Genomic DNA, 26133 nt, shown 5'->3' with positions numbered 1-26133 from the left:
AGGGAAATGATTCCATTGCATCAGAAATAGGACATCTCAGCTCCAAAGGCCCTCGCTGGCTTGTGTATTCACTATTTCTCTCCTTGGCTGCTTCGGAGGAAGCTCTGGGCATTGTTCTCTCTGGTTTGAAGCAGGGAGCAGCCTGGCATAGAGATCAAAGTACCGTGGCCAAGGTCACAGAACCATGAGAAGCCAGAGTTAGTTTCAAAATTCCAGCGTCCCTGTGTGATCTCAGCAGGCTGCTTCATCACCCCAGCCTGGGTGTGCTCGTCTCTGAAATGGGAATAATGTTGATAGCTCCTTGTTAGGGTTAACGTGAGGGTAAAGTGACACCCTGGGTGTTAAGGAGCGTGTGCTTAGTACGTGCTTGAACGTCTTCAGTGATGGTGATGATGGTGATAAGCACTGTTAGTCCCCTCCCAAGATATCTTCTCTCTCCATTCCCGAAGTTCGTGCACTGAAACCCTCTCCAGTGCCTTTCCTCTGATGTGGAAGAAACCTGACTGCCCTCTTAATGGAACAGACGAGGTTTCCACAGCCTTGTCCTCTCACCCAGGGCTTCCCAACATTCCACACGCTCACAGATCTGCTGAAGAGCTTCCTAAGGGCAAACTCTGAGTTTCAGTAGGTGGTGGGTGGAGGGGGAGGGGTGGCTGAGAGTCTGCATTTCCAACAGGCTCCCAGGTGATGCTGCAGCTGGCCCATGGACCACACTTTGGGTAGCAGGGAGTAACCCCCAGGGCAGCCATTCATTCCTAGAAAATGTACAGGGTAGAGAGTAGGGCGGAGGAAAAAGAAGGTGCTGGTCTTTTTCCTCTTCTTCCTCCCTCCCTCCCTCCCTCCCTCCCTTCCTTGCCTTTGGGGCTCTGCAATCAGGCCTCCACTGTAGAAGAATGGCGAGCTGAGAGCCAGTCTAAGCCAGTCTAAGCCAGAACAATTCAGTCATTCAATCCAGGCCTCCTCCTTCCTTCGTCTTTCAACAAGCGGGAATTGCAGACACACTATGTGCCGGATGCTGCACACAGAGAGAAGTCCAAAGAAACAAAATCCTCCCCTGCCGTCAAAAGCGCGCCTGCAGTGGATGCGGTCTGGAAGGCTGGTAGGCTCTGGGCAGACATCGCCATCACCCTGTCTCAGAGACTTGGGGCCAGTAAGGAGGCAAAGTCACTACAGAGGTCATGGCGACTGTCGCTTCCAGAGCCACTGTTTCCAGCTGATGCAGAGGTCAGGGGTTTGCAGCCTGTTCCCAGGGACTGTGAGGGGGCCGGGGGTAGGGGTGGGGGGGTCACAGAAACACGCAGAAGGCACTGGCAGGTAGGAAAATCGCTCACTGGGGACAGGTGGGCCAGGCACCCCATCCTAGCCCTCCATTTCCTCGGTGGCGAGCCTGGACCTCCCCGAACCCGCTTCCTCACTGGTGACAGACAGCAAGAGCACTCCCCTCCCAGGGACGCAGGAAGCGTGAGGTAGATCCCTGTGCCCAGCGTGGTGCCAGGCACGTGCTTCTCTGCCCATGTCTGTGTGTTCCCTTCCCCACCCACCGAGGCAGCTGGGATCTAGTCTGCAAGTGACAGGTAGGACAGCATGGAGCCACCGGGGCTTGGTTCTTGTGTTTATTTCCCATCACAAGCCTGTCTACTCAGAAATTCAATTCAACGAGCCCTGGCTAAGCCTAGACTCGTTCTAGAGGCTATCCTGCGCACCGCGAAGGGTAGGAAAATAAAGATAAATCAGCCTCCGCTCCTGCTCTCATGGAACTTCCTGTCTTGGCAGGAGCCAGCTGCACCCCTGCTTCCCCGAGGGGGCAACAGAAGCTGGGCAGACCACAAAACAACTGTCACGGTTCAGAAAGAGGCCGAGGGGACTGTAAAGGCTACAACTCGGCTCTATTCGCTTTAGAAAAGGGTTAAAGTGTCCCAAATCCTTACAAGGAAAGGAGCCAAAGCAGAGATTCTGAGTGGCGTGTGATTAAAAGCCCAAGGCATCCAAGGTATCTGGAAATATCCTCGCCACACAGTAGCTCTGATGTCAGGTAACTTGAGACCAATGTATAATTAAAGTATCCAAATAGCCCTGGTTTTGGTGACCACCACGGTTTCAAATATTCCATGTTCTGTTGTCTCCTCAGGTACGTTTGTTCTTGCCAGGCCCGGTGTCCTGATTGGGGCCTGGGGAAATGTAGTTGCCGTAACGACCATGGATAATCAACGCCCCCGGCTGCCTTGGTTGGGGGCCCCCAGCACAGCCCAGCATAACCGACAGCTCAGCAGTCGCCCCATGTCTAGGCTGGCTTCTCCTGGAAGGCTGGGCCTGCATCTTTTATCAGTGGGGGCTCCATGCCTTAGGGACTAGGACACACTGGCTGCTTTTTAAATCAGAAACAACGAAATAACCAAAGGCCCGTTGCATTTTGCATTGGTGAATGGCCGCAGACAGGCAGAAAGGTAAAAAGGAAGGCAGGGAAGGAGGAAGGGATTAAAGAGAATGGAAGAGGAATGGGTCCTTTCTTCTGGAAGGAAGTGATCCTCTGAAGAGCTAGGAGTTGTGTCAGTCTGTGATGATAAGAAAGCCTGACTTATTCTAGCAAGTTCCTAAACCCCTGCCTTTCTCCTCCACTCCAGTGCCTCTCCGCATGAATGATTAAGGTGATCAGGATATAGCAATGCTGTCTCTGTGAGTCCAGGGAGGCCAGAACTGCTGGAGAGAAAAGGGCAGTTAGAGACACCTGTAGCTCTCCCACCACCCTCGAAGCCTGGGAGTGCGGGGAGACCTGTGCAGACAAGGGGGGTGGGCAAGAGCTAGGGTCGTAGTTGCAAACCTAGAGCTGTGCCCTCCGAGACTCTAAGCAACTCACAACCTGCTCATCCTGCCTGAGCCTTAGTTTTCTCACCTGTGAAATGGGCAGCTGAGACCTGATCAGTGGGTTTCAAGCTCTGTTACCTGCAGTCATAAGGGTCCCACAGGGATGGCTGGAAAGAAGAGAATGAGGAAGGGAGGGGTCCAGACCCACCCCCATCCTGGTCAAAACTGCTCAGCTTTTATTGATAGATAGACTGGAACAAGGCATAACCTTCCCCTTTGAAGAAAGCATCTTGAGGTTAAAAATAAACCGAGAATTACTGGATTGGATGCCCTCTGAGGTTTCTCTCAGCTTTGACATTCTACTTCCTGTCCTTGAATCTATTTCTTGTGTCCCTTCTGCACGGGAGACACGATGCTGGCCAGCAGGGATGGGCTTGGGAGCAAGTGCTTCCTGCACCTGAGGACCTCAGTTTCAGGTGGGGGACAGCACAGCCACACGTGGTAGGTAGCCAGTGTAGACACACGAAGGGGATGAGCTTAGGGACGACCAAACTGTGGAAATGCCCTGACCTCCATCCCCCAGGACCCGGCCCTGCAGGCACAAAGACGTAAGAACATCAGGTGCCCACAACCACACAGACGCTTTGCCTGAGCTCTTTACTCCAGCCGTGATCCTGTAACCTGAGCCCCCTGTCCCTTCGCCTGCAGATGAGAAAACAGACTCAGGACAGTGAAGTGACCTGCTCAAGTTTAAGCTGCTAAGTCTGCCTTTTCGTCAACCTTGCCTTCCACCCTCTAGAGTCAAGCCCTCTGTAGTGTTTATTCAAGACCATCTGCTCTCTCCTTAGCTCCGCTGTGGGGTGTCAAAGGGAGGGTCGTCTGTCCAGGATGGGGTCGGGCTGCCACTGAAGTCTCAGTATCTCCCTTCGGCCAGCCAGGGAGCAGCCGCAGAAATCAGAAAGGGAACCTTTGAAAGGAGGTGAAACAAGCCCCAGTCAGGCCTGCTCCCTGGTGCCCCCTGGTTCCCACACTAATCTTTGAAGTAGGGAGCCTTTCATGTGGGCAGGTGGCATTTCCTGCCTCACGTGGGTTGGTGAGTGGGGAGGGAGGTCAACCTCACCCACCCCTGGCCCATGCAGAAGCCCCCAAAGAGGATGATTTCCAAGAGCAGCACACTGAAGTTTTTGCCAGCCCACAGCAAGGGTCATAGCCTCAGGAATCAGACTGACCTGAGCTCTAATTCCGGCTTCTCCACTTCCTGGGCCACGAGTGAAGTGTTTATCCCCCGCTGGATCTCGGCTTCTTCCTTTATAAAACAGAAACAATACTATGTTACAGGCTGTGCTTATACTCGGCAGACATACGCTAAAGTACATCCCAGGGTTATTCCTGTTTTAGGACTCGTATGGGAGTTTTAATTTGATGTTTGTCTTATTCTGTTACACAGACTCGCAGTTTAAGCATTAAAGCGTTATACGAGACTTGTATGAAAACAGCAGCCCCTGCCCCCCATTTCGACTCCCTGTTTCTGACACCCCTAAAGAAAACACTTCCCACTTTTGTAACAGCCTTATTAAGATAAAACCCACATACCATACAGTTTACCCATTTAACGTGTACAATCAATAGCTTTTAGTACGCTCACAGACTTGTGCATCCATCACAACCATTAATTTGAGAGTATTTTCATTCCAAAAAAACCCCCCAAGAAACACCACACCCGTATCACTTCGCCATCAATCCTGCCTCCCCAGCCCCAGCCCCAGGCAGCCACTAGTCTGCTTTCTGTCCCCGTAGATTTGCCTCTTTGGGACATTCCGTCCAACTGTAAATGCAATCGAACAATACGCGGTCTTTCGTGACTGGCTTCTTTCATGGAACATAGTGTTTTCCGGACTCACCCACGTTGCAGTGTGTACCAGCAGTCCATTTTTCCTTTTGCCTAACGACATCCTACTGTGTGCACACGCTACATTTTAGGTACCCCTGCCGGCCCTCGAGCATGTGGGGCGTCTCCGCTGTTCGGCCATCATGAATAAGGCAGCACGCACATTTGTACACAGGTCTTTACGTGGACACGTTTCCATGTCTCTTGGGGGTAGATCTAGGAGGGGAATTGCTGGTCCACGTGGTAACTCTCTGTTTAACCGTTTGAGGAGCTCCCGCACTGGTTTCCAAAGCAGCTGCTCTGTTTTCACAGACCCCCCAGCAGGGATGAGGCCCCGGGGTGGTTCTTAGAAGGTTGACCTGAGGTAATATTTCTAAACTATTTAGGATGGTTTCTGGCAAGTACTGGAAAAAAAGAGAACGTTTCTCCTTATTACCGTATCAGTATCCTGACCACCTCCGACGTTCCCTAATGCTGAACCCGAGTCCACCTCACTGATCTCGTTCTGAATTTGAGGCGGAGTTTCCCTCCCCCATTTATACCGCACTTCTGTGGTGATGTGCCGCCAACCCACTGCCCCCTGGGGACGGTCCAGGGGTGCCACACAGCACCTCCCCTGCTCGCTCTCCTGACGTGATTGGGAGGCCCAGCTCCTGGCTTCGCTGTGACTATTTTTCATATTCCTGGCACCGTGCGTGTCAGCGCAGCCCAGGAGCACTGGGGAGCCCACATCCAAGTCACGAATCTACTGCTTTCTTGGCCCCGGGGTTACATCACAGACCACATGTGTCCTGCCTAATAGTCAGTATCTATAGGTAAGGCCCATGGAACAAGGCCAGTCTAAATATAGAATTCCAGCCCAGACGACCTGAGCCTCCCTCCAGCACAACAGGAGGTTGCAGAACGCTCTAAGATGAAAGGTATGCAAGATGCAAGGAATCGGTACAGGTAAGAGAACAATGGAGTGGGAAATGTATCCCAAGACAGCCTTGCCCGACTTTGGACCCCTATACCATTAGCGGGATGCCCACTCCAGCTCACCCCGAGTCTCTCAGAACACCTCCTTTGTAGGAACCGAGTTTCTTACGGTTGAAAGTTAGAAAGACCTCATTTAAGATCGCTGAAGCCAAAAGGGGACTTTATCGACTCATGTCATGGAGAAGTCTGCATGGGGAGAGAGGCCCATCTTAAATGAGACCACTGGGCCAGCTTTCTCTCTCGGACATCGACATGTATGCCCCTGTCCCGGGCCTCTTCCTGCTGGAGAGGGGCTTCTCGGTGCGGCTGAGCATGTGAGACAGAGAAGTGGGGGTAGGTTCTGCCTCAGATACTTCGAGGCTTAAATAAGTCCAGCTTATCAATGTCCCAGGGCTGGGGAGGAGTTTTCTCGTCTACTGTTTGTACATAAAATTCCGGGTGGGGGGGAGACCCTAACAGGCCAAGTTTGGGCTATAAGCCTATTGGCCGTTCCCTGCAGACAGGCCTCTGCCCACCCTGAGTTTCGAACGGGACCACCGTCCTGGGGTAGGCAGTCCCACCAACGCAGGGTGGAGTGCAGAGGGGACCTTCTCAAAGCAAAGCGGGAGGCTGTCTCCTCAAGAAAGGAGTTTTGAACAAACCAAAACCGCGGGAATCTGCGACACGGGCCTGTCAACCTCTCATTAAGCCCCATAGCCCCCCTCACGCCTGCCCCATAGGATGTTCACTGTCTCTGGCTTTTTACATCAGCGCCTTCCCCTTGCTGAACGCCCAGGCCCTGCCGCACCTCCCGTGGGTTCCCTCCGCTCTTCTGCACCAGCACCCCCATTTCGCAAACCACCTGCGTCTCAAACAGGGCAAGGCATCCGCTCAGAGTCGCACAGCTAGAAAGCGGCTGAGCTGAGCGTCAAGCTCTCAATCCAAACCGCAGTCCCTCCGCCTTGTCCCTTCTGCGGAGCAGAAACCCCGCTGCCAGCTGGCATGCCAGCGCGCTCTGCCCGCACAGGTGTCTTCCCTCCGCTTCCTGACAATGCGGGCTTCTGAAGAAGGCTCGGCTGCCCCTCTCCGCTGCCCATCATCCTCGGGCAGGCTGGCTCCCACCGGAGGAGGCTGGGACATTCATTATGAGGCTAACAAGCTCGTGCGCCTGTCGCTCAGTCACAGCACCTGAATGAGCTTTGAACCCTGCGCAGAAGGGCCCTCTCTCTCGCTGTGCAGGAGGGGTGGTGGGGGCGGGGGAGGCGGGGCTCCACCGTGGTTGGGAGATGTCTGGGGGCCGCAGCAGCTACGCCTGGGCAGAGGTGTCCCATCCGGAGTGTCTGGGGCAACTGGTAATCATCTCATCAGACTGCAGGCTGAACACTCGACAGCCTGGGCGTCAGGGACTGTAGGTGATAGAGCAGGTGGGTTCTGAGCCGGACTAGCTGGGCCTGAATCCTAACTCTCCCATGGACAGGCTCTACGGCCTTGGGGAAGTTGTTTAACTCTCGCTGTGCCTCAGTTTCCTCACCTATAACAACGTGTTGCTATAGGGAATAGTAGAATAACACAGAATTCCGTAAATGCCTGCCATTACTATTCCAGTGTCCCTTCCCCGAGGGGACAAGGAGGACAGAAAAGGGATGGCAAGGAGGCCCTCGTCGGGGGATGACGACGTCTCGCTCCTCCCAGGGGCAGCTGTGACATGGTTAGCTGGCACCCCAGCTCCGGCACCAAGAGGTCCTGTGACCCTGGATAGTTTGCTTTGCCCCAAAGAGCTACAGTTTTCCTACCTGCAGAGCAAAGGCAGTCACACCTGCCCTTCTGGGTGGGCTATAGAGGTGGCGGTGGTATCGCGCGGCCTCTACAGGGTGGTCAGTGCTCACAGAGACGCCCTGGGAGGAACGCCCGGAGAGTAGAAGCAGGATGCAAGTGAGCAGGACTTTGGGGGCCCTAGGGTGGCAGGAGAGCTAAGACCAGGCTCTGTCTGGCATAGGGTCTGTGGGAGCTATCACCTATGTCGTCGTCGTCATCATCATCATCGAAACGTTGGTACTGAATACCTACCTGCACACAGCAATGGGAGGGGGGACTGCTGATGTGAGCCTTGCGTTTGCCTGTGTATAACTTATTCTCCACACCAGCGGTTCTCAACGTGGGATGACTCCCGCCCCCACCTCCCCAGGAACATTTGACAATACCTAGAGACACTTTTGGTTGTCACAACCTGGGCGATTGTCCCACCTAGGGCGTAAAGGCCAAGGATGCTGTGTGACATCCCACGATGCACAGGATGGCCCCATAACAAAGAGTTATCTGGCTCAAAATGTCAGTGGTGCCAAGGTCAAAACCCTGCTCCATATCTACATCCTTGGCATTGAACCTGTGCCTAAGATCCAGCACCTCCTGGGAGCTTGTTTCTCAGGCCTACGGAATAAGAAAGAGTCTGTATACAGACTGAGATTGGAAAACAGGATCGGAAAAAATGCAGAGAGCACATAATCAGCAAAGCAAACTACTAACCACATAGGCCAAATGCAGGGCATCGGGGGTGGGGAGAACGGAAGGCAGACTAACAGGGGGAGTGAACGGATGAATGGATTGGTGGAATTAAGATTTGGCTTTTGGTGGGCCATCTAATCTATGCCAGGCGCCGTGCTAGATCCTTTATACAGGTTATCTCATTACCTCCAAACCATCCTGGGCGGCAGGTCATTGGTGCTCACCTGGGCAGCCTGGCATGACCATGCCAAACCATGGCCTCCCTGACGTATATCCTGGAGCTTTCCAGAATCTTTCCACTACCATCTAAACTGGATCACGTGCAGAATGTCATTTCATACTTCCACTTGCATGTAAAGCCTTATTTATAGTTGGCATTTAGTGTCAGCTTCTGTTTTCTCACACGTGGAGACACATCATTCCTACACGTGCAAAGAGGCAACTTTATCCTTTGTTTTTTCTTCAAAGATCAATAAGTATCTTGTTTTACCTTCAACAAATGTACGAATTCTCTGTAATTCGCATTTCTCTCCTTCCGTTAATAGGGTGGATCTGCGGTTAACAGTATCATTTAGTAATGCTGAGTTTTTGTGATCCACAAGCTGACAACTGCATCAGGGAGATATAATAACAATATCTACCATGTATTAAACACCTACTGTTTGCAATGCGTCATAGATGAGCACCTCTAATCGACCACCCAAGCTCATTCCTTGTTCCCATTTTTTAAAAGAAGACACCGAGACAGGCCTGGCCGTGGCAGTGAGTGGCAGGGTCAGGGTCAGACATGAGACCTGCCCAGCTGCACTCTGGCTGCCTCTCAGCCAGGGCAGCCCTTGGTCAGCTGCCCCGGGATGTCAGCTGGCTGCAGGGCAAGCACTCGGGGTTCCTGTTTTGCCTGACCACCCTCCTTCCACCCCAGGGCCTGTTCCCCCAGGACTCCCTCTGCCCGCCGTCAGCAGGGTCCACTTTCCCTGTAACCCTCAGTCGGCCATGGGCTGGGAAGCTGTGGCACCAAGTCCGCATTGTTAAGCTGGACAACTCTTGACCTGAGTCAGGGGTCAGCAGACTTCTCCTGTGAAGAATGAGGAAATAAATATTCTAGGCTCTCCAAGGTACACAGATTTCATCAAATTTCCTCAGCTCTGCTACCACGGCGCCGAAGCAGTCACAGACGATAGGAAAACAGATGGGCAAGGCTGTGTTTAAATAAAACTTTATGGACAAAAACCAAGGAAGGGGGCAAGCCGGATCTGGCCCCCACAAAGGCTGGAGTTTGCCCGCTCTGGACTTTGTGATTTCCAAGGTTTCTTCGCACCCTGGTATTTATTCTGTGGCTTATATATGAGAGAAAGTCACAGACGAGAGGTTGAAATGGGGGTCTCAGCCACATCCAGCCCACCGACAGGTTGGGTGCAGCCCAAATGGAGTGCTGCTCCTTTACTGCAGTTTAAACACATCCAAAAGCAGACACGAGTGCAGTGAGCATAAATGAACCTCGGCTTCAGCCACAGTCCCCACCACACCAGCCCACGGCGCCCATTCCCCCAGCAAGCTGCTTTCTGAAGTCATTTACAGCGAATCCAGACCTGTCATTTCGCCCGTAAGTACGACGATGCATCTCTCTAGCAAACAAGCACTTTTCGGAAACCTAGCCACACAAACACTATCACCCTAACAAAACAAAGGAAAATTCCTTGTTAGCACCTGCTACCTCGCGTGCATTTAAATTTCCATAACTGTCTCAAAAAATGTCTTTTTACAGGTGGCTTGTTTGAATCAAACTTTAACTAAGGTTACATATGGAATTCACACAGAGCTTTTAAATGTTTGAATTGGTTGTCAACATGTGAAACTTTGGATTTCACATAAACATCAGATTTTCAACTTCTCTTGGGAAAAAAATGGAAACAGTTGCCACTTGGCAGCCTCATCCCCATGGCGACAGGAGCACCAAGCAGGCAGTGAGCACTGCAGTTGAGGACCCACGCTCCCCTGCACGTCCCCCACTGCACCCCGACATCGTCGGCCCTGTGGCGGGGTCCTGGTGGGCGTAGCCCTGTGAGGCCCGCTGGGCACTGTCTAGTCTCTCTCCCACCTTACACAGGACATTACTCGAGCTGTTCCCCAGACCACCTTTCCCTCCACACCCTCCCCCCAAAGTGTCTCTATCATTCTCTTTCCTTCCAAGTGAACTTTCAGAGGCTACCCAATTCCAGGAGTAACAGTGTAGCAGAGGTGGAGCCTCCAGGAAAGGTTTACCCAGGATAATTGGCCAGCTCTCTAGCCCCTAGGGTGGCTGTTCCCAGGGCACTAGGAAATGTCCCTGACCCCTAGAATATGCCCCCACCGGCTCACCTTACGCCTGATGTTCCCAGAGCACAGAGCTCCCTCCCCAGGTGGAGAGCAGACCTGCCTTGAATCCACACTCTTGCTAGAATCGAGCCACAAATTTCCTCTGAGCTTCTTAGCAGTTGATGCAAAAGGGGAAAGCCTCGAAGTTGTGCAATGCACAGTGTTCCTTAAAACAAGGCACAGCAATGACCCTGGAGATGCAGGAGCCTTCCTGGTGCCGGGACCTGAGAAAATTTCCTCTCTGGGTAGTTCTCAAGAAGAGATCTTAAAGCTAGGTGAGGAGTCTATGGGGACTCTATGCCACATTTATAACTTACTTATAAAAGTATTCCAAAATTAAAGGTTTAGTAAAAAAAAAAAAAAAAAAAGTCCACAGGTGGAGCCCAACTGACCTTAACACTGTAGGCTACTTAGACATGGGCTGGTGCTATTCCTGTTTGTATCTCCAGGGGGCGCCACTCACATCTGCACTTTACCCGGCACACCTTCTCTAAATGCTTGCTGCGATAACTCTTGCGTGGTCAAAGCGGACGCCAGAGGCCGTCTAGAAGTGATTGTCTATACTGTACAAAGGATGTGGACCCGGAAATGAGGAAGTACCCAACAGACAAATCCAGGTGTTTCAGGGGCATTTTAAAGCATATCAATCAATAATCTGACGTTTTTGTCTGTGCTCATTGGTTCCCGTCAATGTCAGCCACCTGGGCAGTGACAAAGTCACAGAACAGAACTTAGAGTGGAACTGGCAGAACATGACAAGATTCGGGAGAAACGCCACATTGAATAAGTGAATGGACTTCAATTGGCTCTTTTTCCCAAAACTATTAACTTTAAAGGGTCACAATAATTATTTTTCAGTAAGAATGTGGCTGCTGCTTATGGACAGAACATTGTCCAGGACATCTGACCTTAAGACGACAAGGAAAAGAAGACAATGGGAAGTAATTATGGAAAGCATGGGAAAGATATTATGCTGAATTCTGAATTTTGTAACATACTGACTGCCTTATTTTAGTCACTCAAAATCTTATATTCCAAATCTCTAGTTGATTTTTAGAGCAATTCAACAAACCACAGCCTCACAGTGGATGACAGGATTCTAACTCAGAAAACGATTCTTAGGAAGGAAAATGCGATCATTTTATTAAAATGCTATCATGTTCTGTTTCGCTATATCTTTATAACATAAATAAATCTAGCGGAGATTTCTAGCCTCCCCCACCCCCCAAAAGAAAGAGCCCCTGGGCAATGGGATGAATGAGCAAAGGTATCAGTCACAACTGTGAACTTGATACAATGACCCAACAGCAAGCTTCCCAGGGTGGGAGTGGCCAGCTCTGCCTGCTGAGATCAGGGAAGTCTTCCCAGAGGAGGTGACTTTGGACTGAGTCCTCAAGGATCAATAGGAGGTTGCCTATCTGACAAGGCAGAGTGAGTCAGCAGAAGGATTTCCAGGCAGATGGAAAGGCAGAAGCCAGTGTACCAGATGCCTTCCATTTGCCCTGTAAATGTTCTCTCTCCAGCCTGCTCTGGCTCCTCTAGCTGGACTGGGTTTGGCCTAGAGGATGCTGACGATGCTAGTGCATTCCCTGTCTGAGCCAGGATTGACCTCCTGCCTGAACGTCTTGTGGTATACTCACATGCAGAGAGAGACCACTTGTGTCCAAGTCTCTTCCTTTAAGGGCACTAATCCCATCATAAGGGCTCCACCCCTGTGACCTAATTACCTCTCCAAGGCCCCACCTCCTAATAGAACCACACTGGAGATTATGGCTTCAACATAGGAATGGGGAGGGTCCGTCCACAGCACTGCTTTAGAAACAGCTTCATCCAGCCTGCTCACCCATGCTCTTGATTACACCAGCGTCAAGCCCCCAAATCCCACCCTGGTCCACCAGGAGGAGAGGCGAGAGGGGCAGAGCTGTCTGTCCGAGTTCCAATCGCAGGTCCAGATCGGTCACTTCTTTTGTCAGGTATTTCCCCAGAAAGGGCTGGAAGGCTCATCCAGCGCAGGAAAGTCAGAACAGGGTCAGTCCCGAAGCCAGAGCCCACGCGTGGTCTCAGGGAAGCTGCTCAGAAACCCTAGTGCCTCTGCCCCTCTACCCTCACACCCTGCTGATCTCGGCCCTGGGGCACCTCCCCGCTCACCGCCAGGGAAAGAGCCAAAGGCCGCGACAGCAGTGCTCGGGCTTCCCTGCACATCGGAGCTCACGGGGCTCGCCGACAACATGGACACGGGGATGGTCAACCAGCTCCCGGGCGGCCCCCGGCAACACCAAGTCTGAGCCTGCGGGACCCGGGGAGATCCCGAGATGAGAGCGAGGGAAGGGCTTCTCCACTTTTGGGGGTGTTTGTTACTGTCCTTCCCAGGAGGCGGGGGAAGAGGAGGCTCACAGCTGTGAGAACGAGACACACAGTTTATTCATGCATTCTTGTTTATTAGTTATTGTGTTATTTTCCATGGAAACAACTGTAAACCTACTTTTGCCCCACCCCGTATTGTAAAATTATTGACAAATTGTGCTTTACAGCAAGTGTTTATAACAGTCACGTAACGGAGTAATAACACGTACCGACAATGAGAATATCACAGCACTTGTACCTACCGTGTACCAGGTTCACTACATGTATCAAAACACATCTTTATATAAACAAAATGTGGTGCACGCACACGGTGGAACAGTATTAGCCTTAACAGTATCCCACACGTTGACACGTGCTGTGTTATCACGTGGGTGAACGCAGAAGACGTTACACTCAGTGAAATAAGCCAGTCCCGGAGGGACAAATTTCCTATGATTCCCTTATGTGAGGTCCCCAGAGGAGGCAATTTCCCGGAGACAGGAAGTAGAATGGAGCTGGAGGGGAGAGGGAATGGAGAGTCAGCCTTGACCGGGCGTGGAGCTGCGGGTGGTGGGGGGGAGGATGGAAACGTTCTACAGACGGACGGCGTTAGTGGCCACGGAGCCACGTGAATGTACTTACTGCCACCGCGCTGAGACTTTGTAACAGTTAAAGCGGTAAATTTTATGTTATATGTATTTTAGCGCAAGAAGAAGAAAACACATGTGTCCCATAAAGCCGGGCGAGAAGAACAACCATAAATCTCAGAGTGGGGCAGGTCTGGCCGTGAATCCCAGCTGCTGGAGTGATCTTTGGCAAGTAGAACTTGGCCTCTCCGAGCTTCCATTTTCAGCGATACCGGAGGAGGGGCAAGAACTAACATCTGGAGGTGTTCCCGGTGGCCGTCATTTCGCAGATATCATCTCAAGTCACTGTCCCTCAGCCCTGTGGGTATTAGTAGCCTCTTTTTTCTGAAAAGGAAGTTGAGACTCAGCCAGGTTGTATGACAGGTCCAAAGTCACACAGCTGGGGGACAGTGTAGGGTTCCAAATACACACACGAGTCAGAACCTGGGCACTGTGGTCCTCCCCACCCCCTGGAAGCTCCTGCAGAACTTCACCTTGAATTCGAAGACCTCGAGGGTGCAAACCCAGCTGCCCGACTGAGGGCCTACTTTCCAGGTTCTGACATAAAATGTGTTTTATTTTGGGGGGGGGGGGGCGTTAGGCAGCGTCTCTCAGTTCATGGGCCTCCTTTATATTTACAAGTCCTATGAATGTGCAGCTGAAAACCAGACCCAAAAATGTGTCTCCAGAAGACTACATGCTTGGAAATCAAAGCAGGACACAACCGTGAAGGGAGAAGTTGTTCTGAAAGCTCAAGTCTAAATTACGGGAATCAAGGAGAAATCTCAGTTTGGGGAGGCAAGTTCAAAACACAAAAAGAACCAGCCAAGATAACAGGTATCGCTGCCCAGAGAAGGGAATAGAACTTCAGCGGGAGAAAAACAAACCCAGTGGAGTTCTCCATCGGAGAACTTAAGGCTTCAGGTTTTCCACACCTGCCCTACTGCCCGAAACCCCGCCACCTACAGCCACAAAGATACGCAGCTCCAGGGGGTGCTGTGTGCCTGTTCAGTAAAGCGAACACCTGGCCCCCTTTAAACTGTGCAGTGGGCCAGACCTCTCTGCTGCCATGTTGGGAGGATTTCGACGGACATCAGACATGGTGGGGACTTGAGGAGAATGGAGAGCAGAGCAGTGGGACCTGTCCTAACTTTCTGAGATCTTGGGGACTGGGTTTTAGAACACGAAAGGGATGTCACCAGTGTGTATGGACCCCACCGTGTGCCTCCACTTTTCACCCATTTTGTTTGGTTTAACCCTCCACATCTCCCATGGGAATGATAAGGAAAGATGCTCAGAGAGGTTCAGTAACTTGCCCATGGTCACACAGCGAGGCCGTGGTAGAGCCAGAATTGGAACCCAGAGCAGTGATGGCACATCAGCCCCTCTCTATCCAGTCGCTGGCTGGAAGAACCCCGAGCCAGTCTGGGCGTGGATTCATCTGGGCAGCACGGGTGGAACAGTCTCTGGGGGAAGGTGCAAAGAGAAAATGAAGCCACAGAAAGGCAACCGGAAGGGTTTGGGGATAAACAGAGGAGGGGGGAAGACGCTCCTCTAAACCTTGAGGACGGGGGAGGGAGGGGGTGGGAAATGCAAAGCTCTCGGGAAGCCCATGGAGCACTTGGAGGCAGAGGCAGCCTCTGAGCTCAGCACTGGAAGACAGGGGTCGAAGTTCAGTCCTGCCTTGGAAACTTTGGGCCTGACTCAGGGAGCATATTCCCCTCCAAGGCTCGGTTTCCATACCTCCATGCGGTCGGGGAGGTGGACTTAGATGGCATTTCTGTCTCTAATGTCTTTTGCTTCTAGAATTTGCTTCTGCTTCAATCAGAAAGGCTAGCGGGACACCTCCTCGAGGGTGGTGGCCTCTCTCGGTCTGGGTGGCTCAGGCATGTCCTACGCTTCAAGGCTCAGGCCTCATTAGCTGACGGACATGGGGAGCAGAATCACCTCGCCTCACTTGGGCCCAGCACTTCCCTACCTTTCTGAATTTTTAAAAGCACCTTTACTCAGAATTCATCAAAGATGCATCAGGCTTGGGACTGACCCAAGCTCTTGCCTGAGAAGCCGAGGGGAGGTGGGATGAGCAGGGGAGCCAGGAGGCTGGCGGGCCCTGCAGCCTCTGCCCCACTCGAGCAGTGGGGACAGGTGGAGACAAAGGAGGTGCCCTGCCCAGGGAGGCCCGACCCCAGCTCTGGGAGGCCTACCTTTAGCAGCCTGGGCCTCACCTTCCCCAAAGCCGGAGTATGCCTGTAAATGAAGGCATTTGAGAGGGGTTGGGGCAGCGTGGGGCTCCACACAGGCAGAGGCTAGGGCATGGGAGAGGCCCGTGGGCCAGGCTCTCCACTTCCAGCTTCCTAGCAGCTCCTTCCCTCTGGTGTCTTTGGCTTCTCTGGAGATTCTCTATAGAAGAAAAAGGGGTGACATCCATTTTTTTAAAAGTCTGCGAGGCATTGACCAGTCTACCCCTTGATTTTGCAGAAGAGGAAACTGAGACCCCAAGTGGACAAGTGACTTGCCCCAGACCATCCGGCCAGCCAGTGGCTGAGCTGTCTCCCAGACTGGGCCCCCCCACTCTTCTCTGCCAGCCCCACCTTGCCAACGCTTCCATCCGTGTGTGTCCTGGCCTCCCAAACCGGAGGTGAACTGCAACGAGCAGGCAGCTGGCCTGACCACAGGCAGACATCCCTTGGGTCAATATAACAAGGCTGGGTGGCTCTTCATCTGATGCCCATGATGGAATATTCTAGAGCCTGAGTGCCTTGTAAGTGTCCCCAGGGTTGAGTAGTTCTGTGGAACAAAGTAGAGTCCCTTCCAGCCCTCAGAGCACCGGGTCCGTGGTCCAACTCTCCCGTTTTCAGAAGAGGAAATCAGAGCCCGGAGAGGTCATGCACCAAAGTGGCACCAGGCCTCCCAGGTGCCTCACCGCCACACCTCCCCAGGGCCTCCGACCTTCTTCAGAAGCGTCCCTCGACCCCCCACTGCCACCCCCTCCTCCAGGAGGTGTGATGAGGCCAGAACTGAGGGCAGACCCTCTCTGGGGGTCTTCAACCCTCTGTCTCAGCAAGGCTTGGCCGGCTCTCAGCATCCGAACCCCCACTGAGGACCTAGCGAGACAATAAACCGCGATAATCACGTTTTTAATAATCGCCTGGAGTTTGTTTAACACACAATCATGGTCAGCAATAAATCCAAATTAAAAGCCCAACCGGGAGCCTGAGTTAAGCTGCCTGGTTGGAAACCGATGAGCTGTAGGACCAAGGAGGGTGGGTGGGGGGCGGGGAGGAGGAGGAAGGGCCTGGCCAGGAGAGGGGGGGGTCGTCCCCAAGGCTAGGACACCCTCAGGAGGGGCCGAGTGGCCGAGAGGACACAGGTAGGCCTGGGCCTGGCCCAGCACCAACCCCAGCCCCAGCTTGCGTCTTGCTTTCCTGCCCTGGAAGGATTTCTTCAGTGGTCCAGGCAGAGAAAATATCTGAGTTACCAAATCTCAGGGCTGAAAAAGGACAGCATCCCCCACTGCCTGGGAGCACTCGTGCCCTGTCAGGCAGGCCCTGCTTTCTCAGCCCTACCCCCCAGCCTGGGACCACTCATGGGGAACCAGCCAAGACTCCACACCTGGGTACTCACTCCCCCTTCAGATGTCTGCTGAGCACCTGCAGCACCTGGGGGTACAGGGCTGAGCACGATCGGTGCTGTCCAGGGGCTCCCTGCCAAGGGCACAGCAAAGCAGATGGATGACTCCAGTCTGCGTGAGGCTCTCTGGCAGAGAGCACCCGAAGGGGTCTCCGGCCAGGGTAGGTGAACAAGCGCTTCCAGCAGGAGGCTCTGTGAAGCTGAGAACTGAAGGGCAATGAAGTGCTGGGCAGGGAGAAGGTCAGGGTGGGGGTGTGACTGGCCCGAGAATAGTATTCCAGGCAAGAGGAAAAGCAAGTGCAAAGGTAGGGACGGGAGAGAGGGTGTGGCCTGTTCAGGGACCTGAGGAAGGTTGGGTGAGACTGGAGACCAGAATCGGGATGAGGAGGAGGGGGTGAGGGAGGGACGGGGGGTGGGGGGGATGTTGGCCAGATCAGAATGGCGGTGGGCGCATGCTGAAAAGTTTGGACTTCACCTGAGGACAAAGGGAAGTTATTGAAGGGCTTTAGGCTGGAGGATGACATGACCAGAATCACAATTTAGAAAGATGGCTCTGGCTGTGGTGTGGCGAATGGACGGGAGGTGAGGAGCCCGGGGCTAAGCGGAGTGAGCAGGAGGCTGCTGCAGCGGTCCTAGGCCAGGATGGGCGCCGGCCTGGACTGAGCAGGACTGGGAGGGTGTAGGGACCTGGATACACCCACCAAGAGAAGTCAGCCAGGGCGGGCAAAGGGCCATGGTGACTGGGTGTGGGAGGTGCCTTGGGGGGGGTGGACAGATGGCAGGGCCTCTGAGGACAGACGTAGCAGCAGCCTGGCAGACACACTTCCTCTCGGGGAAGGAGCGGCCACTTGCCCCTCTGCCTGGAACCTCTAAGGAGAAGACAGCTGGACCCATCGGAGCCACCCAGCCCCAGAGCCCCTCAATGCGAAGCCACGGCCCCGGGAAGTGTACCACTGGCCTATGTAACCGAAGCAGAGGCAAACGCCAGGACCTCAGGGGCCGCTGGCCACGGGGCCTGCAGGGTCTACAGGAGGACACAAGTCCGCATGCCCACCTGAAGTCCAGCCCACTGCAGGGACGTGCCTGTCCTGCAGGGCAGAGCTGGGACTCTTATATCATGTCCATGGGCCTGCAAGAACCATCTAGACCAACCTCTCATTTGACAGTCTCAGAAACCGAGGCCTGGGGAGGGCGGTGACTTGCCCAAGGCCACCCGGGGAGTCCGTGGTGGGCCTGGGAACAGTGGCCAGGTGTCCCGGCTTGGAGCAGAGAGGTTTTACAGTGACTGTTCCAGGTTCCGGGTCTCCGAAAACTCTGTCCCTGTAGCCGCGCTGGAGCGCAGGGCCCGAGGGGCTCGTTATCCTTTCGCCTCTGCAGTCTGGAGGGAACCTCGGGGAGAAAGGAAAGCGAATGGGTGGCGCCTCAGTAATGTGTTGAGTCCTGGCTCTTGCGGCAGGCACGTGCTGTGTGACTTCCTGACCCTCTCTGGGCCTCGGTTTCCTCGTCCGTAAGAAGAGAACCAAGTGAGGTGGAGGTGCAGAGTAGACAAGGATGTGCACGATAAAATCTTTTTGGAATTATAAAATAACACAGATAAAATAACAGCTTTGGATTTTTACTGTTACTCCTTTAACAAATATTTGGCCTGTGTCTGCCCCATTCCAGATGTGCCTCTATATGTGGGGGAGGCAGGGGCTGCCGGGGGATAGGGGGACCTCTGGGCTCCAGGTGAGCCAGGACAGAAGGAATGGGGTGCTGGGTGCTGATGCACTTCGAAGGCAGATCCTTCCTGCCAGGGCCCTGGCGGGCTGCCTCGAGCCACACCCACACTCCCTCTGGGACCCTGAGATCCTCCCAGACCCACCATCCCAGAGAGGAGACTGCTCACAGACCATCCAGTATTCACACAACAGTCCTTTCCCTCACTCCGGGCACCATGCTAAGCGCTGGGCTCTTTGCCCTCAGAGAACTTACGGTCTGATCAGCCTGAGGAGCATAGGGGCCCATCTGCAAACAGACCGTGTTTCGTGACCCATCACACTCAGGGGAAAAAGCCCAAACCTTCCCTTGTCTCAGGGCCCTGTCAACCACAGGGACATCACATGCCAGCACTGTCCCTCACTTGTGCCCCTCCAGCCACACAGGACCCCACCTTTTCTCCAAACGTGCCAAGAACAAACCACCCCAAGGGCTGGGCACTTGCCTGTCCCTCTGCCGGGCGTGGTCCTTCCCAAACACCCACGTGGCTCCCTCCCTCCCTTCATTCCAGCCTCTACAGGAGCATCCCCTCCTCAGAGAGGGCTTCCCGGGTCCCCCTGGCTGAAAGAACAATTCCTGAGCACCCTCCAACCTCCCATCTGCCTCATATTTCTTCAGAACTCTTATCATGATCTTCCTCCTAAATTATTCAGGTTAGATTTTTGTTTATTTGTTTACTCTTTGTTTCTCCCAGTGGAACATAAGCTGTATGAGCTTAGAGACTTGGTTTTGTCCACTGTTCACCTCAGTGCCTAGAACAGAACTCCATAAATGTGGGTGGACAGATGGGTGGATGGGTGGACAGGTGGGTGATCGGGTGGGTGGTGGATGGGTGGACAGGTGGGTGGATGGGTGGACAGATGGATGGGTGGGTGGGTGGGTGGATGAAGTCAATTCTTGTGGCCCCTGTGCCATGAGAGAAGCGCCTGCTGCGTGTCCCCGTTTCTAAAAGGCGTTCTCCAAACACATTTGCACATCTCTGAAGTGTGGACATGGACATTTAACGCAGGGTTTCTTTTCCCCTGGAAGCTATTATTAAATCGATGGTGCATCTCACAATCGATGGCATCTTAAAACTGAGGAAATGCACGAGGACCTGGAGAGGCAGGGATTTGTCCTCCCCAAGGAGACTTGGTGGAAACTGCCCCGGGCAGAGCATATTCAGCAGAGCTCTAGGGAATGAGCGAGCATTTTCTGCAGTGAGAATGGAGAAAGGACATTACAGGCGAAAGACACAGCACGTGCAAAGGCACGGAGGTCTGGAACAGTGTCCATGGAAAGAGGAGACCCACAGTCTGGGCTTGCTGGGGTGGGAGATGTTGGGGGCAGTGACTGAAGATGAGGCTGGGTGGAAAGGGCCTCCGATGTTCCTCTAAGGGCTATGGGCTCTGTCCTGGGGGCAGGTGGTGGCCCTGGAGGGGTCTGTGTCCCTCACTCTCCTGTCTCATGTAGACCCCGTATCAAACCACATGGAAGAGCATTCTAATGGATCGGGCAAGACAAGAGGGGTCCTAACTCCAAGCATCTGAACCCCAAATGGATTTGCCTCCCTGCCTCACCCAGACGGACTTGCCCCCTGCTCTGGAAAGGAAGGACTAGCCTTCCCCAGGTGGGAGAAGCTGGAGGCCCAGCCTCACTCCTAATAACTCCACACGCGAGTCACCATACTAAGCACATCACGTCCGTTCTCTTGTCTCCTTGTGAGCTCAGTAGTACCATTATCCCCACTTCACGGACGGGGAAACTGAGGCTACCACTCCAGCACCTACAAACGCCTGGCCCATAGCAGACACTTAACGAGCATTGCGTTTCCCCACAAACAGTAATGTGGCATCGACTGTGTGTAAAGCCCCCCCTCGCCCCCAACACCGGGCCGTATTTCTCAATGAGCCCTGCGGGTGTCATGCTTACGCTGGCCCCTCTGCACAGAGCCCTTCATCGCCTGAAAAACTCCACATGCTTCAGGATGCTGCTCAGATGCCACTTCTTCTGGGAGATCCCCAAGCAGGGCCTGTGACCCACAAAAAGGTGCTGCCACTGATGGGGAGCAGAATCAAAAGGGGAAAACGGGCGGAGCTGAATGTGCCAGGGAAGGCCATCCTCCAACCCACCCCAACCCGGATCGGCCAGGCCCTGCGGTTCTAGGCTTCCACCAGCGGGGGTAGAAGGGCCAGGGAGGCTTTCGCAGGGAGCACTCCAGAGGAGAAGGGGGCGGGGACGCAGCCAGGCCTGTCCTGACAGCAGCCACGCCTGGCGAAGCAAGGGGCAGGAGCGCTCCTTTAACAAATGAAGCTGCCATTGTCCAGCCCTTCACCCGCGGAACAGAAGTAATCTTTCGGTTTTCAGTTAATTTGTTCTTTTAATGGACCCATCTTGTTATCAGCTGTTAAAATGGTCTTTCCCCATTAGCCGCTGGAGACCAGGGAGGCAGCTGCTGTCCCCACCGCTCTGCCTTCACCAGGAGTGAATGGGCTGGCCCATGTGTCCAGGCGTTTGGGGAGTGGGGAGGAGGGCTGTTAACTCCCCGAGACACACTAGCTCAGGGGCATGTGAACCCTGTGGCGTGCACAGGGAAACTTTCACAGGATGGTGTGAGCACAGAGAGTCAAGAATCCCACCAACATCCACACACGGATGGAAAAGAACCCAGGGATTCCTGTATGTATAAAGACACAGAGCAGAAAAGGGCCTAGAAACCACTGCGCTTAGAGCTCCTCTTTGGATAAAAGGCCCAGAGAAAGAAAGCAACTTTCCTGAGGCTGCACAGCACCTTGATGCTAGAGCCAGGGCTGGAACCCAGGTCTCCTGGTGACCAATTTCAGTGGTTTCCTAAAAACATGAACTGCCAAGGCTGGTCCCATGGAGCTGGGATTCCCAATACTTCCTAGGGTCCCTCTTCTTGTTCATTTCCCACTCCACCAGCCTGCCTCCTAAAAACAACCCTAGCAACTCCGTCACAGCCCAGAACGGTTACCATGGTTATACTCCCTGACACGTGTGCGTGTGCGGCGCTGTACAGTTTACAAACTGCTGTACCACCTTAACTCTCTCTCTCAAAGGCAGGCGGAGCTGGTATTATGTTAATCCCCATTTCCCAGATAAGGAACCCAAGGCTCAGAGACAGTATGGGATTTGCTCAAGTCCACCACTTGGAAAGCTAAGGCTGGGGTTCAAAGCCAGGCCTCCCAATTCAAATCCCGGTACCCCTAGGGTTGTACTGTGATTGTAAGTGCAGAAACCCAGGTTCCTTGTCCCCAAACTGCGCTCAGGAACACAAGCATGCAGGAACACACCCATGGGCCCAGCACCCCAACGCGTGTGCCTGGACAAATGAGCAAGGCTGGAATGCACCCACGGACAGACGGCCTCCCCACTACTCACCCATTCCTGCCCCCCGCTGAGGCTGGCCCAAATCGGCCCACACTCCAGGCACTTAATAACCAAAACATCAAGTCACTCAATCAATAAGCTCAGCTGTTGACAACAAGCGAGAGCTGAGCACTCCTAAGAGCTAATAATGCTCTGAGCTATAAACATGGCCATTAGCCAGGCTCCCACCCTGCCAGCCTGTCTCTACCGCCACGGGCCGGGGCACCCACGCCTGCTGCCAGAGGCCATGGCATTTCGAGGTTGGCTGAACCCACTTGGCACGCCCAGCCTGGGCTGCTGCCGCCTCCTCCCTCCCCTGACTTCCCTGGGTATCCCTGCCTGGAACCCAAGAAGGGGATGCCAGGAGGAGAAAGCCCCGGCTGGACCCCACAGAATACGTGCAAACCACTAGGGACCCCTCCAGGACTCCCATGCTGTCTCGTGACAGTGCCACCCTTGGAGAACTGCCAGCAGAAGATACTACACAGCCAGCCCTCAAGGAGCCCCTGTCCCAAGAGGCTCCCAGACCCCCAGCTCAGCCACTAACCAATGGCGGGACCTTGAGGAAGTTCCTTAACTTCTCTGTGCCTCAGCTGCCTCATCTGTAAAGTGGGAATAACCACCACCTACCCCCCTAGGTGGTTGTGAGGCTTAAATGGGATCACGGCACCTAGCAGAGCGCCTCCCGTGTGAAAAATGCCTCCATGGGAGCCGCCTGGAAGGGCCAGAGAAGCCAGCATGGTGGGAAGCAGGGAGGAACATGAGCCAAGGGGCACATCTCCATGTCAAACGCGGCCAGGCAGCGAGCAGAGGGTCTGCCTGTGTCCAGCTGTTTTCTGCAGATGATGTCTGACCTTAAGAATGCTGCTCACCCCGGGCTGATGAGGGAGGCGAGGGGTCAGCAGACCTGGGTGGTGCAGGAGGGTAGTAACAATGCCAGACCAGGATCTGGGCGCAAAAGTACACAAGCCTCTCCTTCTAAATGGATCTTGGCCCCGGCAGGGAGTTGCAACATCTGAGGGTTGCCCTTAATTGGTTGTTGTTCCAGCAGATAGAATCAGGGGGCACACACCTCCCCAACTTCCCAGAGGAAAAAAACATGCCTTCTTGGTAAGCAGGGTTGTTTGAAAGAGGTGTCAATACAAAAGCCATTTTTTCCCTCTCTCTGTATTTCTGAGTTTCGAGTGGCTCCCCCCCCACACACACACATAGAGAGGGTCCAGCACAAATAACACTGCTTTTTTGTCACAAAATCTTTTGTTACAAGATCATGAGCATGTAATTCTGTAACATAACAATATCACACTCAAGCACGCTGGGTGACATTTTTAGGTGAAATGTTCAAATTGAAACTATAAATTGGGATGCCCATTTTATTACCGGACCAACCACATGCACGCAGGCCTTCCTTCTGCCGGACCCTGTGTGTTTGTCTCTGTGTGCCCTTCCTGTCTCTCTCTGTCCCTCTTTGTCCCCCTTTGTCTCTCCTTTATCTGTCAGAGACAGCTGTTCGTCCACGTGCAGGAATATGTAACCTTATTTCTCCTACCACTTACTCTTTCCAGCCAGTTCAGAACTCCCGAAAACTTCTGAGTAAGGGTTCCCACCCATGGCCCAAGACTGCGGCGGGAAAATTGCCTTGGAGGCACCCTGGTTCAGGACCCTGGACAGAGTCTTGGGTTGGCAGTGCTAGGACCCCCTGGCCACCAGGAAGGGTTGCCGGTTAGAGTCCCAGGGCAGAGAGAGCAGGGTGGGAAGGGTGGGAGGAGGCGGAGCTCTTCTTTGGGCTCTGCTTGCAGAGGGAAGGCAGGGGAGGGGAGCAGGCCAGTCCACCCGCTGGTGGGTAAATATTTAGAGGGCTGTTGCAACGTGTGTAAAAACTCGGGCCGTCTGCTAGGCGGTGTTTGCAGAGGCTGGGAGGGGAGAGCTGGACCTCGGCCAGTCAAGAAGTCTGTTTAAACCCTCTCACTCACAGCTCCCCCAGCCCACGCTGCACCGGCCTTCTGGCTCTCAGAGACCCACACAGGGCACTCAGCCCACTCACTGCACACACGCTCACACACACCAGCCCCTGTGCCTGGGGACATCACTACACACTTGGGGCTTATTGCCTCTCACACAGAAGCCCATGTGAACACACACCATGGACCCAGAAACACACCATACACTCGTATCTGGGCAAATGCAATAACTCCCTGCTGGCCAGCGCTTGCTCGCACTCTCTCTCCCTCTCTCTCTCTTTCTTACCAGCCACACTGTGTCACATACACAACCAGACCATGTAGCTCCCCCATCATTACAAATCCATCCACAGTGGCCCACGCCGCTCACACACACGCACACACTGGGTTAGCCAGGCACCACCCCCACGCACGTTCAAGCACACAGAGGCCAACAATCCCCCATCAAACAGCCTCCTGGGTGCGGCAACACATAGAGAGATCACAGACATGACCTCTCACGGGGAGCAGGTTTTCCTGTCACTTACACACCCAAGTACACACACCCCTATAGGTGTTTAACGCCCATGGATGCATGTCAGCATGAACAGTTTATTTTTCAAAGGCCCTGGACACGTCTGCAGCCTCACATGCGATCTTGCACAGGCAACTCACCACCCCCTGGGGGACTTTAAACTGTAAGTACAAAATGTGTGAAGTGGTGGTTAAAAGACTCACTCTCGAGTCAGATGGCCCAGGTTAGAATCCAGGCTCTGCTATTTATGAGCTGAGCTTCGAGGGGGCGTGTCAGAGCTGAATGAGACTATGAACGTAGAATGCTACCAGGCATGTGGTAAGCGCTGAATAAACCCCACGTGTAATTATCACGGAGTTGACGTGTATTTACTGTCCCCTGTTACAAGTTAGGAAGTTGAGGCCCAGAGAGTGGAAGCAGTTTGTCCAAAGTCAGGACAACGATGGTAAAGATGGTGGGGTGGGTGGCGGGGGGAGGAGGAGGATGGTGATGATGATGATATCGATGCAGATACTTGGCGCTCGCCAGAGCCAGGCACTGTTGTAAGTGCTTGATAATGTATTTTTTCATTTCATCCTCGTCACAGCCACAGGAGAGAGGCCCTGTAACCATCTCCACTTTGTGGTTTGAGGAACGGAGGCACCGCCTTGCTGCGCAGTAGAGAGGAAAGCAGGAGGTGGGCTCCACAGTCACTGGAGTGGCAAGCAGGCTGTGCCCTGCTCTCCTGGCCCGCCTTCTCCCCAGCCACACTCCCCAGGAACCCCAGAATGCTGGAGTGGTGCTGGGGTTTCCTCCCTGCAACTCCACTCTTTCCGCCTGCGGGAGCTTTTCTCCCTGGCTGGCAAGACCGCTCCGCTGGCCTGCATTCTCTCCCAGGAATTTAGGCCCCCTCGGGCTCTCAGTCTGCCCACCGTGAAATGGGAAGGACTGTGTCTCCCCCGAGAGATCAGTCGTGTTCACGGGCATGAGCTGTCTTTGTAACAGTGGAACCGTCTACAGACAGCAGCGCAGGGTCAGCGAGCTGGGAAGCTCCGAGAAACCTTGGCTCTCGGACTGTGCCCTCAAAGCAGCCTCGGATCGCAGTTCAGCTTTGGGGCCAATGTCTGCACACCGTGGGGTCCTTCTGAGGAAGCGCTCAGGGACTGAAGGCCCCGGGGCCAGCAGGGCCAGAGGCCTTGGAAGCAAACAGGCCTTTGTGCCTTGTTACAGCAATGGGGAGAAGGTACGTCTCAGCCAGGATCGGCTAAGTCACACTGCGGTAACAAGTAACCCCCAAATCTCAGTGGTTGAAAACCACCTTATGTCTTGCTCATGCTGATATCCCTGGTTGGCAGGAGGCTCTGCTCCCAGTCCCCACTGGGCCCCAGACAGCCCGAGCAGCCGGCATTTTGCCTGCTGCCTGTCACTCTGCCCCGAGGGCCTCACTTG

Source organism: Desmodus rotundus, chromosome 9 (assembly GCF_022682495.2).
Source record: "Desmodus rotundus isolate HL8 chromosome 9, HLdesRot8A.1, whole genome shotgun sequence".
In the NCBI taxonomy this organism is placed as follows: Eukaryota; Metazoa; Chordata; class Mammalia; order Chiroptera; family Phyllostomidae; genus Desmodus; species Desmodus rotundus.
The sequence above is the reverse complement of the archived record's forward strand: the minus strand, read 5'-3'. Positions refer to the sequence as shown.